The 15803-nt window shown below is 48.4% G+C and overlaps 1 protein-coding gene across 12 annotated transcripts in view; it reads right to left on the reverse strand.

The window, feature by feature from the left end:
* LOC106998109 (uncharacterized) overlaps positions 1 to 15803 on the reverse strand; it is a 58891-nt gene that overhangs the window by 38941 nt on the left and 4147 nt on the right. For 6 of the 12 annotated variants that reach the window (XM_077961108.1, XM_077961129.1, XM_077961150.1 and 3 more), the window contains exons 2-4: positions 11680 to 11857; positions 10106 to 10986; positions 4148 to 4360 (exon numbers count right to left, since the gene is read on the reverse strand). The gene's annotated coding sequence lies outside the window, so the exon portion shown is untranslated. Of the gene's footprint in view, positions 1 to 4147; positions 4361 to 9272; positions 10019 to 10105; positions 10987 to 11679; positions 11858 to 15803 lie in introns of those variants that run through there. The other 6 variants (XM_077961170.1, XM_077961165.1, XM_077961104.1 and 3 more) reach the window with 2 other exon arrangements.

Here is a 15803-nt window from a genome sequence, read left to right on the forward strand (position 1 = left end):
GAAACAGTGACATCCTTGATGGTGTGGGTGGGGTTGGAGTGGGCAAGGGATCCTGATGAAAGGAAACAACAGAACGCAGCATGAAGACACAAGAACCGACTCCAAGAGGGAGGTGAGGAAGCTGCCCCGGGAGTGTTCCCCCCATCTCTCTGTGGGAGTCCATCCTGGACCGGAGCTGTGTGCTCTGAAATCCTCGGCATCCCTGTCATTTCCTTGTGTTTGTTGTTTCTGCTACCCCTGTGAGGAAATGATTCTTAACCCTGCCCCTGGGAAGAGTTGCTCAGACCTTACCCAATGCTGTTTTCTTCTGTGTAAGATGAGGGTGGGAAGGCGGCTGCACAGCTCACTCCTACTCCAGGCACCAGAACCCTCCTGGTAGGGGGTATCGAGGGCAGGGCCTGGGAGTTTGGCCCGCAAGGCCAGAGCCAGGACAAGAGACTGGGCCTGTGAGAAGGGGGAACCAGGAAGCCACAGGGCCTGGAGGCTGGATCACTGAGCCCTGCGGCCACCACTTGATCCCCCAGGATGGACTCCTGTCCCAGGTCTCTTGTGCTTAGCCACATTCCTGATGACACAGCACTTCACGCTTAGCTGAGCCAAAAGAGCAGGAATCACCCAAACTTTGGGTCAGGAGGTTGGGGGGAGAAACTACCTATTTTATTCACTTTCAGGACCCAACAGCATGCCTAGCACATGGCGGAGGAGCTCAAAAACTGTTGGGAAGAAGGAAGGAAGGAGGGAAGGCCGTCTGTCCTTGCTGGAGCCAGAGGGCTATAGGGAAGAGGCACTTCCAGAGGCCGATCCTGGTGGTAAATGTGGCCATCAGAGTGAGGGACTGCTTTGGAGAGGGGTGGAAGGCTGGGGGTCAGAGTCTCCTACACCCACTTCCCACCTTCTCAAGCTCTCTGCCCAAATCTTGGAGGTCTGGGGTGGGCATCTCAATGGACCCTATTCCTGTTTAAAGATATCCCCCACCCTCTTCCATGGCAGGGGTTCCCAATTCTGGGTGGGCATCAGAATTACCTGAGAAGCTTTAAAAAGTGAAGATTCTTCAATCTAAATGCCCATCTGTGATACAGTGGATAAAGAAAATGTGGTACATATACGCTATGGAATACTATACAGCCATAAAAAGGAACAAGATAATGTCCTTTGCGGGGACATGGATGGAGTTGGAAGCCATTATCCTCAGCAAACTAATGCAGGAACAGAAAACCAAACACTTCAGGTGCCCATTTACAATCTGAATGATGAAAACACATGGACACATGGATGCAGAGGGGAACAACACACACTGGGGCCTACTGGGGGTGGGATGGGGGGAGAGAAAGCATCAGGAAGAATAGCTAATGGATGCTGGGTTTAATACCTAGGTGATGGAATGATCAGTGCAGCAAATCATCATGGCACACGTTTACCTATGTAACAAACCTGCACATCCTGCACATGTACCCCTGAACTTAAAATAAAAGTTGAAGGAAAAATGTGAAGATTCTTGAGTCCCACCTGAGGCCTCCTTGAGGGAGGCCTCCTCTTCTCCCTCTTTCATAAACTGTTTTGCCAGGATCTGAGCCCTCTTTCTTTTCTTTCTTGTCTTTCTTTCTCTCTTTCTCTCTTTCTTTCAATGGAGTTTTGCTCTTGTTGCCTAGGCTGGAGTGCAGTGGCGCGATCTCAGCTCATGCAACCTCACCCTCCCTGGTTCAAGTGATTCTCCTGCCTCAGTCGTCCCAAGTAACTGGGATTACAGGCACCTGCCACTATGTCAGGCTAATTTTTTGTACTTTTAGTAGAGATAGGGTTTCTTTATGTTGGCCAGGTTGGTCTCGAACTCCTGACCTCAGGTGATGCACCCGCCTCGGCCTCCCAAAGTGCTGGGATTACAGGCATAAGACACTGTGCCCGGCCTCTTTTTTTTTTGAGATGGAGTTTCACTCTTGTTTCCCAGGTTAGAATGCAGTGGTGCGATCTCGGCTCACTGTAACCTCCACCTCCTGGGTTCAAGCGATTCTCCTGCCTCAGCCTCCCGAGTAGCTGGGATTGCAGGTGCACACCACAACGCACTGCTAATTTTTTGTATTTTTAGTAGAGACGGGGTTTCATGTTGGTCAGGGTGGTCTCAAACTCCTGTCCTCAGGTGATCCACCCAACTTGGTGTCCCAAAGTGGTGGGAATACAGGCATGAGCCACCGTGCTCAGGCCCCAAGCCCCCATTCTTTCTGTAACCTCAAGATGGCATATAAGCTTCTGCACCCCATTGCAGGGTGAGGAGTAATCAACCACTCTGTGGTTCTCCCTGTGTGCACATTAATAAATTTGCATGCCATTTCTTCTATTAATCTGCCTTTTGTCAGCTGACTTTTCAGTGAACCTTCAGAGGGCAAAGGGGAAGTTTTCCCTTGGCTTCCATACCTTCCACACCCTTCTTCCACCCAGCCAGACAGAAGTCTTTTCTCTTTCCTGTGTCTCTCCCAGCACCTCCCTGTATCACAGCACCCATCACTCCGCCCTGTTATTATTTAATGATGTCTGTGCCAGACAATTTGTGCAACCTGCCTTGTTTAAGCCTCCCAAGAATCCTTGGAGGTAGATGATGATGAGGATGAGGATAAGGATGATGATGATAGCAACAAAGACTCTGCAGGAAAAAAGGCTGCTCTAAGAATTCTCTATGTGCTGCCAGACCCCTTCATCCTCACCACAGCCCTGTGAGGGGTAGGTTTCATTATTATCAAGTCCATTTTACAGACAAGGACACTGATGCCCAGAGAGGTGAATTCATTCGCCCTTGGTCACACTGGTAAGTGGTGGAGCCAGGATCTAACCCAGGCAGTGCTCCAGTTACCCACTGGGCTTCGGCCCTTATATACATGAAGACCCTGAGGCCCAGGGAAATCATTTTTCCAAACTCACCATTCTCATAAGGGGCAGAGTCATAATTTGCATGCAGTAACCTCTGACCCCATGGCTCCACTCTCCCACATGGCCCCTGTTTAAACCTGCTGCAAAGTAATCTCCAGGTCAAGCTCCTATTCCTGGCCTGTTCTATGATGTTCCCTTCCTCTATTCCACAAACCCCCAGAGACCTGCCTTCCTATCTTCCCAACATGGACTTCCCTCTGATCTCACTCCCTACCCATCCTGCCCCACCTCGAGTTCCCTGGAAAGGCACACCCTGCCCTTACTGAGGTCACAGCTTCCCTGGAAGGCAGAGATCCAGCAACAGTTGGGAGCTTCTCCCATTACTTCTCTATTCCGCATTCTGGACTAAGCAGGCAGAGGCAATGGGGGTGTGGGGGTAGCACCCTCTTCCCCTCCCTGGGATTCTTTGTCAGTAAAGTGGAGAATGGCCCTGCCCTGGCTGCCTGCCAGGGCCAAGAAGACGTTCTGATGGGATAATGGAGCACAAAGCTTCATAAACGCTGGTGGTCCAGCCCCGAATGCCTCACTTCTGGGCCATGACAGGAGGGTGGGGTCCCAACCAGCTGGAGACCCAACCCCACCAAGCTGGCAAGTTACCTACCCACCCTGCGCCCCCGCAGTCCCCTCTAAAGTACATTCTGCATAGAATCACTATAAGAATTGACTGCAGCACAGACTGTACACATATAAAGGGCATCGCGCACAGAGGAATAGTTCCATAAATAAATGGTAGCAATTATGTGAAGGGCCCGGCCTCCCTCTGTAGAATCAGAGCTGTGAAATCAGGCACCTTTTCAGAGAACTCCAGTGGGAAACCAGCTCTCCACAGTGGGCCCTCAGTTCAGCCATCCCACCACTGAGAATAACTCTAGCTGTCCAGCTGGGCAACAGCTGGCTTTCAAAATTGCATTGTAATCTTGTAATCACAGATATCCTTTTTTAAAAAAAAATGTCACCCAAGCTGAAGTACAGTGGTGCAATCTCAGCTCACTGCAACCTCTGTCTCCTGGGTACAAGGGATCCTTCCGCTTCAGCCTCCAAAGTAACTGGGACTACAAGCACACGCCACCACACTTGGCTAATTTTTTTTTTAGAGAGACAGAGTTTCACTATGTTGCCCAGGCTGGTGTCAAACTCCTGGACTCAAGCAATCCACCCACTCTGGCCTCCCAAAGTGCTAAGATTACAGGTAAGAGCCGCCGTGTCCAGCCCTGCAGATATTCTTTACCTCACAGAAGTTGTAGAGCTCTCAACCATCTGCTTTTCTCATCAGTCCTTTACAAAGCCTGCAGAAGGAGTTTGCGTGCTTCCGTGCTGACCTGAGCTCATCTCCAGCTCTGTGTCTTACTTGCCGGGTGATCTTGGGCAAGCAATTTCCCTTCTCTGGGCCTCACTTTGCTTCATCTGTAAACTGGGTGGGATACTCAGCCTTTGAGGGTTCCTGTGAGAATTACAAGCATCAGGCACAGAGGAAGAAGATAATAGTCCTTAAATCACCATTACCCTCATTTTCGAGATGAAGAAATTGAGGTTCGGAAAAGCTCCCTTACTTGCTCCACAGCTAGGACGAAGCAGGGTCGGCTCTGAGTCCAGGACTCTGCCTCCACACAAGAAGCCTCCCCCAGTTTTAAAACTTCTGACACTATGGGGTATGGCTTTGGTTGCTCAAAAACAAAGACCAATCTCAGGGTCCTGTTTTACATGCCCCTTTTTACAACTCTTATTAAGTTACAGCCAGCCTGGCCCAGATGCAGCACCAGGTCCTCCAGAGTGGGTCAGAGGGAACAAGGTGAAAGCCAACACGAGCGTGGAGGGTGAGGCCGTGAGCCCTGTTGTCTGCCAGAAGGCCCACAGACACGGGACAGGAAAGCAATGGGCTTGTCCCAGTCGACCGCACGGTGAGGACACAGTGACCTCATCCCCACAGCCATGAGCACTCTTGTCAGCACCATGCTCCAATTTTACAGCCTGAGTCAGCGGGCAGAGGGACACTGTGCATTTAATAGCCTGACATTGTGCAGAGGGACACTTTGCATTGCCCTGGCCTCAACCCTGCTGATTTATTCGGGCTACCTCAGAGTAAAAGACAAGAATTCTCTTCTCAAGCATCTGGCTCTGGGTAACTTACTTCTAATCCTCTCTTTTGAAGACAATGATAAAACACCATTTTTCACTGATCCAATTGACAAAGACTGAAAAGACAAACCACACCCAGTATCGACCGGAGGATTTCGAAAAGCAGGTCTCTTTTCAGCTGATAGAAGTGCAAAATGTACCATTTTTTCTGAAGGGCAATTTGGCAAAGCTTTAAAAATTCACCTGTTCTTCGGCCCTGTAATCCTTCTCCTACAGTGATATGTACTGGGTTCTTGACACAAAGTTGTCCTTCACAGAGTTGTTCATAACTGCCCCAAAATGAAAACTGCCGAATTATTCATCAAGATGAAACTGCTTCATTCAATGATGGGCTATCAGTCAACCATTCAAAATCATGTTGGGGCTGGGCACGGTGGCTCACACCTGTAATCCCAGCACTTTGGGAGGCCAAAGCAGGCAGATCAGCCTGACCAACATGGAGAAACCCTGTCTCTACTAAAAATACAAAATTAGCCAGGTGTGGCAGCGCATGCCTGTAATCCCAGCTACTCGGGAGGCTGAGGCAGGAGAATCGCTTGAACCCGGAAGGCGGAGGTTTTGGTGAGCCAAGATCGCACCGTTGCACTCCAGCCTGGGCAACAAGAGCGAAACTCTGTCTCAAAAAAAAAAAAAAAAAAATCATGTTGGGGGCAGGGTGCAGTGGCTCACACCTGTAATCCCAGGACTTTGGGAGGCTGAGGAAGGTGGATCACTTCAGTCCAGGAATTTGAGACCAGCCTGGGCAACACAGCGAGATCCCATCTCTCAAAAAAATTTTTTTTAATTTAGTGTGTTGGCACATGCCTGTGGTCCCAGCTACTAGGGAGGCTGAGGTGAAAGGATCACTTGAGCCCAGGAGTTGGAGACCAGCCTAGGCAATACAACAAGACTCTATCTCTTTAAAAAAAAAAAAAAAATTAGCTGGGCATGGTAGTGTGCACCTGTAGTCCCAGCTATGTGGGAGGCTGAGGCAGGAGGATTGTTCGAGCCCTGGAATTCAAGGCTGCAGTGAGCTATGATTATACTATGGTTATGCCACTGCACTCTAGCCTGGGCAACAGAACCAGAGCCTGTCTTTAACAACAAGAAGAAAATCACATTGGGGGCTGGGCGCGGTGGCTCAAGCCTGTAATCCCAGCACTTTGGGAGGCCGAGACGGGTGGATCACGAGGTCAGGAGATCGAGACCATCCTGGCTAACACGGTGAAACCCCGTCTCTACTAAAAAATACAAAAAACTAGCCGGGCGAGATGGCGGGCGCCTGTAGTCCCAGCTACTCGGGAGGATGAGGCAGGAGAATGGCGTAAACCCCGGAGGCGGAGCTTGCAGTGAGCTGAGATCCGGCCACTGCACTCCAGCCCGGGCGACACAGCGAGACTCCGTCTCAAAAAAAAAAAAAAAAAAAGAAAATCACATTGGGAAGAATATTTACTCACACAGGAATGTTCATGAGATATCAAGAGACAAAGCAACTTAAATCCAGAATGATTTGCATTGATATAACCTGGCTGGATAAGCTTTTCCACATTGAGGATTGTCCCCTTGGAACAGTCCCCATTGGAACCCAGCTACCATGCTATAAGGAAGTCCAGGCTATCCTTCAGGAGACAGAGGAGGATGCGACACCATATGGAGAGAATGGCCCAGTCATGTGTCCAGCTGAATGCCACTGCATGAGTCACCCCAGCTGCCATCATGTGGGACAGAATTGACCAGTCAATCCACAAAATCATGAGAAATAATAAGCTGTTGCTGTTTAAAGCCACTAAGTTTTCAGATGGTACTCTTTTTTTCTTTTTTCTTTTCTTTGTTTTTTTTTTTTTTGAGATAGAGTCTCACTCTGTCGCCCAGGCTGGAGTGCGGTGGCACTATCTCAGCTCACTGCAACCTCCACCTCCTGGGTTCAAGTGATTCTCCTGCCTCAGCCTCCCGAGTAGCTGGGACTACAGGCATGTGCCACTATGCACAGCTACTTTTCGTATTTTTAGTAAAGATGGGGTTTCACCACGTTGGCAAGGATGGTCTCAATCTCTTGACTTCGCGATATGCCCGCCTCAGCCTCCCAAAGTGCTGGGATTATAGGCGTAAGCCACTGAGCGGGCCCCTTTTTGTATTTTTAGTAGAGACAGGGTTTCGCTGTGTTGGCCAGGCTGGTCTTGAACTCATGGCCTCAGGTGATCCACCTGTCTCGATCTCCCAAAGTGCTGGGATTACAAGCATGAGCCACTGCACCCAGCTTGACATGGTTAATCTACAGCAATAGATAGCTGTGGCACCTTGTTTGCGTTCCTAGATTTTCAGAATGCACACAGACCACAAGAGCAGAAGCACCTGTGTGGAGCATTCAGCTTAGTTGTGCACACCTGGAAGGCAGAGCTTTAAGTGACTCCAACTTACTGAGCCTCCACCACTGGCCAGTCATTGTGCAGCTTCCACAAATACCATCACGTACTAGATACTTAATAAGTATTTATGGAATAAGTGAATACATGTCTTAGTTAACACACACTGTAGCCCTGGGAGGTAGGAATTGTTTTATTATTATTATTGTTATTTTCTTTATTTTTTTTGAGACAGAGTTTCACTCTTGTTGCCCAGGCTGGAGTGCAATGGCACAATCTCGGCTCACTGAACCCTCCACCTCCCAGGTTCAAGCGAATCTCCTGACTCAGCCTCCCTAGTAGCTGGTATTACAGGCATGAGCCACCACGCCCAGCTAATTTTGTATTTTTAGTAGAGATGGGGTTTCTCCATGTAGGTCAGACTGTTCTCAAACTCCTGACCTCAGGTGATCCACCTGCCTCAGCCTCCCAAAGTGCTGGGATTACAGGCGTCAGCCACTGCGCCTAGCGGAACTGTTTTATTATTACTTAACTGATACCTATTCATTGCAGAAAAATGCAGATATTACAAAAAAGAAAATAATAATTACCCCTAATTCTACTCTCCATAGTTCATTTAACATTTAGCATATATCTACAGAAGTCCAAATATATTACCTATGCATATTTACTTTTAAAAATGTGATAAACATATTGCTCTGCAACCTGTTTTTTTCCCTTCAAAAATACTTTTTGACTTTCTTACCATGTCAATGAATGTAGAGTCTTCGTTCAACAACATTTTTGTGGTTTTGTTTTGAGACAGGGTCTTGCTCTGACACCCAGGCTGGAGTGCAGTGGAGCAATCTCAGCTTACTGCAACCTCCCCTTCCCAGACTCAAGGGATCCTCCCACCTCAGCCTCCTGAGTAGCCAGGACTACAGACACGCATCATCACGCCCAGTTTATTTTTGCATTTTTTGTAAAGATGGGGTCTTGCCACGTTGCCCAGGCTAGTCTCAAACTCAGGCTCAAGTGCTCTGCCTGCTCGGTCTCCCAAAGTGCTAAGATTATAGGCGTAAGCCGCTACCATGCCCGGATTTCAACAACATTTTTGTTTGTTTTTGAGACGGAGTCTCACTCTGTTGCCCAGGCTGAGACAGGAGAATTGCTTGAACCTGGGAGGCAGAGGCTGCAGTGAGCCAAGATCACATCATTGCACGCCGGCCTGGGTGACAAGCGCGAAACTCCGTCTCAAAAACAAACAAACAAAAACTCCCTTTTTGGTGACAGCTGGCTTAAATGCATTGATGCTTGCAACCAAAATATCCTAACAATCACTACTTCAAGGAAATAGGGAAGATAGGACTCTCAGCCACAAGACCAGGCCTCTGGGAACCAGTTAAAAGAACCACGCAGGACAGACTGCTGCCTGAGCACTCTCTGTAAGTAAAGACTATACCAGTCACTTTACAATACCAGGTGCACAGGCTGGAATGTAAGCTCCTTGAGGGGAGGGCTCTATAGCCAAGCAGTCAAAGCCCTCCATGATGTGCTTTCTACCTCCCAGCCTCAGCCCCAAATGTCGGGTTGGGCACTGGCCAGGTTGTAATGTGCAATTCTAAAGCCTACCCAGCTGTCACAACTATAAATCTAAGCCAGCGTTCCAGCCCGCCAGGAAGATGGTATAACACGTTCTAGAAGTGGCATTGGGTTTTCCAAGTACCTTCATCCCCATTGTCTCCTGTGATCGTCCCAACAGGGTCCACCAGCCCAACTTTAGGGACATGGAAATGAGGGAGGCAAAGGTGTTAAGCAACCTGCCTGAGGGGTAGGTGAATAGAAGAACTGTGACTTACATTCAAGTTTGAGCCAACCATGCCACTGGGAGAAGGATCGAATAACACTTGATCTTTATTATCGTAGTTTTAAAGATGAGGAAACTTTAAATGAGATACCTAGAGTAGTCAAATTCACAGAGAAAGTAGAACGGGGGTTGCCAGGGATTAGGGGTAACAGGGAATGGGAAATTATTATTTAGTGGGTTCAGAAGATGAAAAAATTCTGCAGATGGATGATGGCAATGGTTGCACAACAGTGTGAATGCACTCAATGACACTCAACTGTAATCTTAAAATAGGTAAAATGGTAAATTTTATGTCATGTAGTTTAATTTTTTTAAGTGAGGAAATTGAGGTCTAATAGCATAAAGGTGTAGAGCAGATTTTTTTTTTTTTTTTTTTCCTGGGATGGAGTCTTGCTCTGTCACCCAGGCTGGAATGCAGTGGCACGATCTCAGCTCACTGCAACCTTTGCCTCCCGGGTTCAAGCAATTCTCCTGACTTAGTCTCCTGAGTAGCTGGGATTACAGGCACCTGCCACCACGCCCAGCTAATTTTTGTATTTTTAGTAGACACGAGGTTTCACCATGTTGGCCAGGCTGGTCTCCAACTCCTGACCTCGTGATCCACCCGCCGCAGCCTCCCAAAGTGCTGGGATTAAAGGCATGAGTCACCATGCCCGGCCTTAGACTAGATTTTATGCAAAGTCTGGGGACAAACCAGGTTTAATTCTTAGCTCGGCCACTTGCTGACCTGCTCCACCTTGGGAAAATCACTCTGAAACTGTGCTTCAGTTTCCTCCTTTGAGAAATAGGACAAAAAATAGTAAATCTAGAATTCATTATGAGAATTAAATGAGATATTAATAACCCCATACCAATCACTTACCTGGCACATAGTGAATTAGCAACACATACAACATTATTATGACGAGGTTTCTCAAACCAGAGCAAGAACAGTCTTTCAGATGCTTGAAAAGTCTTGGCACTTATCTGTTGCAACCCCTTTGTTACAAAGCCGAAGAGACTGAGGGACAATGACTTGCCTGAAGTCACCCAGTCAACTTGTAACAGAGCCCAGAGTTGAACCAAACCACTCTTCTCTGAGTCCAGAGATCCCCCGCTCCAGCCAGCTCACAGTGCTTTCCTTTTTTAAAGAACTAAACTGCCGTGGATTTGAGGCATGAATCTCAAGCCTCGATGTGGAAAGCGGGGGCTCCTGTGGCCAACTGATTCTCACTCTCCCTCTTGCAAAGCATGAGTCAGCCCCAGTATAATGTGTGAGTCAGCCAGCTCCCCTGTAATGAATGTGCATATGACTGCCAGGTGGCACACAGGTGGGGGCTGGGTGGGGCAAGTGGGCACAGCTAGACACCGGCTGCTCTGTCCGGGCGTAAGCTGTGTGCTTTCTTTCAGATCCAAATTGCCGCATGGTGGTATCTAGAAGTCAGGAGGCCCAGGTTTTACATCTTCAATTTGCTTCCAAATTCTTCCTTCACTGTGATCTCAAGCAAGTGGCTTAATTTCTTTGTGCCTCAGTTTCCACAACTGTGGATACATGAATAATTCTAGTCTTGCCTGCAGCATAAGGTGTGGGGAGGACCCAAGGAAAGACATGTGGGAAGGAGTTTTGCAGAGTTACAAAGTTACATCAAAGCCAGGTACAGTGGTGCTGGCCTGTTGTCCCAGCTACTTGGGAGGCTGAGGCAGGAGTATTGCTTGAGCTCAGGAGTTTGAGGCCAGCCTGGGCAACATAGCCAGACCCTATCTCTAAAAGGAAAAAAAAGAAAGAAAAAGTTATATTGGCATGAAAGGCATTGTCATTCCACTTCTCTGAAGAAATATGATTCTAAGAATAAAACAAAACTATGCCAGGCTATTTGCTTTTCCCATCAGTCCTTGGGCTTCTCAGGGTCCCTCTGGTCTCCTTGCTGTTTCCCCAGCCTCAGGGTGCCAGGTTAATTCCTCAGACTCAATACTTGTGGAGGGCTTACTGTGCACTAGGCCCAGGGCCAAGCCATTGAATCCTCCCCAGAGATCTCCAAGGTCAACATTATTCCGGGTCTTAAAAAAAAAAAAAGAGGGCCAGGCGCGGTGGCTCACGCCTGTAATCCCAGCACTTTGGGAGACCGAGGCGGGTGGATCACTTGAGGTCATGAGTTCAAGACCAGCCTGGCCAAACGTGGTAAAACCCCGTCTCTACTAAAAATACAAAAAAAGTAGGTGGGCGTGGTGGCAGGCACCTGTAATCCCAGCTACTCAGGAAGCTGAGGCAGGAGAATCGCTTGAACCCGGGAGACAGAGGTTTCAGTGAGCCGAGATTGTGCCACTGCACTCCAGCCTGGGCAAAAAGAGTGAGACTCCATCTCAAAAAAACAAAAACAAAAACAAAAAAAACACAGATTATTCTGGGCCTTATTTTACAGAGAGAAAACTGAGGCTCACTGGTAATAAGCAACTCACCAATCGCAAGGTGGAGCTGGGCCATGAAGCCAGACGTCTGGACTGTTCCAGAGTTCTGCCCACCCCACGGGGAAGAAAGCTACTGGGGGAAGCACCATCAGATCTCTTCTTCCAACCTCACAGACCAGACCTCCAGAAAACAATACGTGGAAATCGAGAGGGGCAGATCCCTGTAACCCTGAAGAAAATCAGGCTTTGAGAATGTAAAAAAATGGAAATAATAATAGTTACCACATTTCAAGTATTTACTGTAGGACAGTCACCTGATACACGTTTCCTTACTTCATATTCACAATAATTCTTAGAGGTGAGTACTGCTATTAGCCCCATCTTACAGTTGGGGAAACTGAGATTCAGGTGAGGTAACATGCTCAAAGACATATAGTTAGCAGGTCTGTTTCCAAAACCTGTGGTCCGCCCACCACATACCACTGTCAGCCTCCTCCTTCATTCATTCTTTGATTCATTCATTTATTAAACATTTATAGCTTCTTTCTTGTGCCAAATAACTTGCTGGACAGAGGGAAGACAGGAATACCTGAGCCCCAGCCCTAGAGGAGGTCATTATCTCAGAGGCAGATAAGGCTCAAATAATTGTAATCTAAGCGATAAGAGCCAGGCAAAGCAAATTGCTTGTACTGGTGCTGGGTCAGAGCAGGCAGTGCCGGTTGGAGTTTCTGTTGTTTTTGTTGCTTTCTTTAAAGACAGATAATCTGGCAGCATTTGATTTAACACGTTTCTCTAGAGTCAAGTCATCCATTTATTATTTTTTTTTAATTTTTAATTTTTTTTTTTTGAGACGGAGTCTTGCTCTGTTTCCCAGGCTGGAGTGCAGTGGTGCGATCTCAACTCACTGCAACCTCTGTCACCTGGGTTCAAGCGATTCTCCTGCCTCAGCATCCTGAGTAACTGGATATTACAGGCGCCTGCCACCATGCCAGGCTAATTTTTGTATTTTTAGGAAAGACGGGGTTTCATCATGTTGGTTAGGCTGGTCTTGAACTCCTGACCTCATGATCTGCCCGCCTCGGCCTCCCAAAGTGCTGGGATTACAGGTGTGAGCCACTGCACCCGGCCTACTTATTTATTTTTAGAAATGGGGGGGAATCTCACCTTGTTGCCCAGGCCAGACTTGAACTTCTGAGCTCAAGCAATCCTCCTGCCTCAGCCTCTTGAGTAGCTGGGACTATAGGCATGCACCACCACACCTGGCTCCGTTTATTTTTTCAATCCAGGTGCTGGCACTCACATTTACTACCTGTGTGATTTTGGGCAAATTACTTCCCTGAGCCTTGGTTTTCTCCTTTAGAAAACAGAGAGAAAGGGCCGGGCGCGGTGGCTCAAGCCTGTAATCCCAGCACTTTGGGAGGCCGAGACGGGCGGATCATGAGGTCAGGAGATCGAGACCATCCTGGCTAACACGGTGAAACCCCATCTCTACTACAAAATACAAAAAAACTAGCCGGGCGAGGTGGCGGGTGCCTGTAGTCCCAGCTACTCGGGAGGCTGAGGCAGGAGAATGGCATAAACCTGGGAGACAGAGCTTGCAGTGAGCTGAGATCCGGCCACTGTACTCCAGCCTGGGTGACAGAGCGAGACTCCGTCTCAAAAAAAAAAAAAAAAAAAACAGAGAGAAAAAGGCCAGGTGCAGTGGCTCACGCCTATAATCCCTGCACTTTGGGAGGCCGAGGTGGGCAGATCATGAGGTCAGGAGTTCGAGACCAGCCTAACCAACATGATGAAACCCCGTCTCTACTAAAAATACAAAATTTAGCTGGGCGTGGTGGTGCGCACCTGTAATCCCAGCTACTCGGGAGGCTGAGGCAGAAGAATCTGTTGAACCTGGGAGTTGGAGGTTACAGTAGGCTGAGATCGTGCCACTGCACTCCAGCCTGATGACAGTGAGACTCCATCTCAAAAAAAAAAAAGAAAAAGAAAATAGAAAAATACTCATTTCGTAGAGTTGCTGTTGGAATTAAATTAACTGAAATATTGTATTCCTTCATTCAACAAAAATGTATGAGACCCAGTGTGAGCCAGGTGCTGTTTTTGGTGCTGGGGACACTGGAAGAAGCAGATGGAGACACTCCCTTGGAATCATGGAAATATTTTAAGTTAGAAAAAATTAATTGAAGCAAAATATGCATACAGAAGAGTACGAAAATCAGAAATGTACACAGCTCAATGCACTTTCACAAACTAAACACACCCGCAACCAGCACCCTGATGAGGACACAACATTACTAACACAGTCAGAAACAGGGTGTGACAAGAAAGGCACTCACCTCCCCTATAAAACTTAAGCAGGGGTGGAGGGGGACGGCAGACTCTGTCATCAGGATAAATCATATTTTTAATGCAGTATTTTTGAAAAACCAGAATTAATGCAAAAAATCCATGACGACAAAATATCAAAATTTTAAATAAAAACAGGATTAGTAACATGCTGTGCTGAGTCATATTAAAGCTCGAGGCGAAATAAAAAAAATCAGTACTGCTGATCTGGTCTCCACCTGCCTCACCCTGATTACCAGCACCCGCCCCCAGAGTCACAACCCTCCCTTCCAAGGGTAAGTGCTGTTACCCCAGAGATAAGTTTTGCCTGTTTTTAAACTTTATACATATGAAATCACACTTTTGCACAGCTGCTGTCACTCAATATGATGTCTATGAGATTCAGCCACATCATTGCGTGCCATGGAAAGATGTCTGAACAAAGCAGTGATGTGGTCAGCTATGCATTTTAAAGAGACCAGTGTGGTGGCAGGGAGAAGGATGAATGAACAGTGGTCCTAGCCTGTGCTGTAGGAGGGACTGTCTGCATGGAGAAGGCAGGCAGAGTCCACGGGATTGACTGGATATGGGGAATGAGGGAGACAGAGAGGGGTCAGGGAAGATACCAGATCTCTAGCTAGGGCAATTTGGTGGCTAGAGCAGCCATCTCTAGGGTGGGGACGGGAAGGGATGCGCAAAAATAATGAGTTCAGGTTTGAGCATGGTGAGTGTGAGGGACCTGTGGGACATCCAGAGGGCTGTGCTGGAGGCAGCTGGACAGAAAAGTCTGGTACTCAAGAGATAAGGGAGGGGAATACATCCCTTCAATTCCCCCAGCATCAGCGAGCAGGTGGTGGCCCTGATAAGACCATTTGCAGAGGGTCAAGAAGGGGCATACAGAAGATAAAGAAGGGATGCCGAAAAGCTTTCTGGGAGCAGGTGGTTCAAGCAGGAATGCAAATCAGAATGAAAATATTAAACACACAAAACTGTCGTGCCTGGCCCATCAGGCCTTCCTGGAATCCAACACTGTGTTTACCTGCAATACAGGAGGATTTGAATTGCAAAACATCCTTCGGATTAGGGGCACTTCCGTCCCAGCCCCTGCTATCCCCCCTTATACCAGTTGCAGCTGACTCAGCAAAACCTTTCCTCCTGGCTGCCAGGGGCGCTTGCCTTTAAAGGCAACAGAGTCTTTTCCCAGCCCGCCTTACTCACTCCTAACTCTGGAGCTGCTAAGACCCGCCCTGCATGGCCCTGCCACCACCACCACCACCACCCCTCCCCCACCCACTTGCGTGCTCTGAGGCACGCACTAGGCTCCAGCATCCGCCTGGCACCTGACACCTCCCTGCTAGCCAGTCCCAGACAGCTCTTTTCCTCCAGACTAGCTGGGGCTGGAACTGCTTAGAATCGGACCCAGAAGAGGTCGAGTTCCGTCCAGGACTAAAGACAGCCTCCAGGGAACAAAGCTGTCAGTGTGGGCGCAGACTAGGGAAGGGGCACCAGGTCATTCAAGCTGAATGCTGGGGCTCTACAGCCTCCTCACACCCCCTTTAGTGCTTCAGGTAGGGTAGGCCTGTGGGGACACTGAGGTTTCCTCAGGTCCCTCCCCTGCTCAATAACTCTCCATGGCTCCACACTACCCACTGCATAAAGCCCTAACTCCTATAACCTGACATTTGGGAGCCTCTGTGATTCCACCTTCAGTCTCTGTGATTCCTTCAGTCTCTTCTCCTCCCTGAGCCCCCATCCCCCAGCCACAGGGGTTACTTAGCTGCCCCTCCTGCTCCCCTTTCCCCCTGCACCCGAACCTTCTCTGCTCAGATGCTATTTCCTGGGGGCTTCTC

The sequence above is a fragment of the Macaca mulatta genome, chromosome 1, assembly GCF_049350105.2.
Source record: "Macaca mulatta isolate MMU2019108-1 chromosome 1, T2T-MMU8v2.0, whole genome shotgun sequence".
NCBI lineage: Eukaryota > Metazoa > Chordata > Mammalia > Primates > Cercopithecidae > Macaca > Macaca mulatta.